Source organism: Myotis davidii, unplaced genomic scaffold, assembly GCF_000327345.1.
Source record: "Myotis davidii unplaced genomic scaffold, ASM32734v1 scaffold591, whole genome shotgun sequence".
NCBI lineage: Eukaryota > Metazoa > Chordata > Mammalia > Chiroptera > Vespertilionidae > Myotis > Myotis davidii.
In genome coordinates, this window is record NW_006284340.1 from 2,983,678 (window position 1) to 2,986,445 (window position 2,768).

The following is a 2,768-nucleotide window of genomic DNA, read 5'->3' on the forward strand; positions in this document are numbered from 1 at the left end:
AGAATATTTTTTAGCAGAAAGGTTGAGCACAGAAAGGGGAGCCCCTGGCTTCTCTGTGCAGGAGAGCCTCTGTGGCCAACTTAGCTGCTGTTTTACAAGTCAAAGGGTGGCCTTTCAAAGGCCAGCCCCGCTCCCTCCCCGTGACACTGGAGAATTGAGCGGCTCTCTCTCTCTCTGCCACTACTGACCTGCTGAGTAATAAAGGTTTCCAGAGTTGCTTTGTTTCTCTCTTTTCTTTTCTTTTTTTTCTTTTTTAAATCAGAACTAAGCTGACAGTCTTCATGACAAGGGGGAGGGCAAGGGCAAGTTAAAACCCACCCCCAGCTCTGCGGGGAATGAAGAAGCTGAGGCAGAAGCTGAGGCTCGCTCCTGTCAGCAGGTGTGAGTCAGACGCACAGGGAGCAGCAAAATTAGGGAAGGAGGTGCCATTTTGTCGTCAACGTTCCCACCACCACTGCACAGAAATAAATAGTTTGAGAAAATGATCCAGGATAAAAGAGTGATCGGCCGGGAGGGGACTCAGGCTGAATAGAAGGTCCCCACTGAATGCTGCTTCATTATGCAACTTTTCCTTTCACTGAGGGATTCCAGCTCTTGGTGGAACCAATTGTGACGGGGAAGTGCTGACAGCCCTGGGAGCCGGCAAAGCTGGCCTTTGATTTGTGGCTGTGAAGCCCAGTCCTATCACTGAATTGTTAGTTGAGTGTAAGCAGGTGACCTTGGCCTCCTTGAGTCTCAGTTTTTAGGTCTGGAAACTGGAAACTCTTAGATTAATGTTTATATTCAGGCATACTTCGGAGCTATTGTGGGTTCGGTTCCAGACCACTGCAATAAAGCAAATACAGCAATAAAGCGGCTCGCACATTTTGTTTTGGCTTCCCAGTGCCTAGGGAAGTTATGTTTACTTTTCTGTCCACTCCCCCCTCTCCTCCAGAGCCACATTCTGCCTGCAAAGCGCCCCCTCAGAGCCCTGGGCTCCTGCCAAGGCAGTGAGGCTGGCTGTCCTCTCCTTCTAACTCCTATCATGCTCATCTGCCGGGCCCTCATCAGCCACGATGATATGTTCTGATTCCCACAAGATCCGGGAGATCGCAGACGGGCTGTGCCTGGAGGTAGAGGGGGTAAGACGGTCAGTAGGGCAGAGGGTAACATTGATGACTCAATGATCAGAGGAAATGTCTCAGCCGAAGGCCCAAAGGGCAAAGGAACCTAAAGCGCAGTCATCGCTGGTGGTGATAGTTTCATGAACCATCCTTTGCAGGAAACCAGCTTCCCCAAAGAAGCCTGCCAGGAGTATGTCAAAGATGAGATGGAATCAGTCAAAGGGAGACTTGAAGAACAGAGACCAGAAAGAGGAGGGCTTTCTATGACAGGGGCTGCAGAACAAATCAAGCCCATCCTTGCTAATTTCAAAAACGACCAGTTCCTTCTCGGTGAAAACTTGAATCCAGATGGCATGGTGCTCTGTGGACTACCGGGAGGAAGGCGCGACCCATATGTGATTTTCTTTAAGAGTAGCTTAGAAATGGAAAAATGTTCACAAGTTTGGCAATTTGGATCTATCACCTGTCATCATAACTGGCTGCTGCTTGTCATCCACACATTTAGACAAATGGGACTGATGGTATCTTGAGCTCTTCATTTATTTTGACCTTGATTTATTTGGAGTGGAGGCATTGCTTTTTAAGAAAAACAAAAAACAAAAGCATGTCATGTAGGTTGCCTAAAAATAAACTGCACTTAAACTAAAAAAAAAAAAAGCTATGTTTACATTATACTGGACTCTATTAAGTGTGCAATACCATTCTGTCTAAAAACCAAACATTAATCTTAATTAAAAATATTTTGTTTAAAAATGCTAACCACCATTTGAGTCTTCAGTGAGGCATAATCATTTTGCTGGTGGAGGGTCTTACCTTCAATTTGTGAAAAAACGCAGTATCTGCGAAGGGCAGTAAAGTGGAGGGCCATAAAATGAGGCATGTCTATATAGTGCTGAGTTGGAGAGACCATTGTGCCACTTGTTAACCATCCCCCCAGTCCTCCCTGGAGACACTCTTCTTGTCTTCCTGTTTATTTTACACGGAAGGTCTGCCTTCCCATCTCCTCTCTGTTAGGAGGATGGTGATTAGCTTGATGTGTTTTAGAGCCCATGCTAGGTGAGCATCCAAGGTATCTAATATACTCAGAACATAATGTCCCATAACCAATTTTCAAGTGACAGAGCCTGGAATTAACCTCCCAGCTTCATTCTATATTATTTATCATTTCTCTACACTGAAGCTTTAAATGTTCAGTCAGCTCCATGCAGTTCGCTCGAAATACATTTTGGAAGGGGGACCTGCAGAAACCCTAACACGGTCCTTTTTCTACAGAGCAGTCCTGGTCATTCTGTTAAAATCCGTCTAATCATTCATTGATTTACCCAAAACCTCCTGCTCCCCCTCCCCCTTTTTCACTCAGAGTAAAAGACAAAGTCCTTATCCTGGCATTCCCAGCACCGCTGACCTAGAGCCTGCCACAGAGGAAACTGCCCTCTCCTCCTATGCCCTGGGGCTCCCCCACAGCGGCCTCCTTGCTGTTCCAGGCACTTTCTCATCGACTGTCTTTGGCTGTGGCTCTTCACTCTTTCAGAGAAGTTGTCCTGCATAGACATAGGCATCCACATGGCTAACTCCATCAAGTCATTGGTCCACTACCATCTCAGTGACATCTCATGACTACCCTGACCATTCTCCTTCCATTGTTGTCTCCCTCCTTTACCCCGA

The 2,768-nt window shown here is 46.6% G+C and overlaps 1 pseudogene; it reads left to right on the forward strand.

Annotated features, from left to right (window-relative positions):
• The first annotated feature begins 1,024 nt into the window (after positions 1–1,024).
• LOC102768570 lies at positions 1,025–1,685 on the forward strand (annotated as a pseudogene).
• Positions 1,686–2,768: the final 1,083 nt, after the last annotated feature.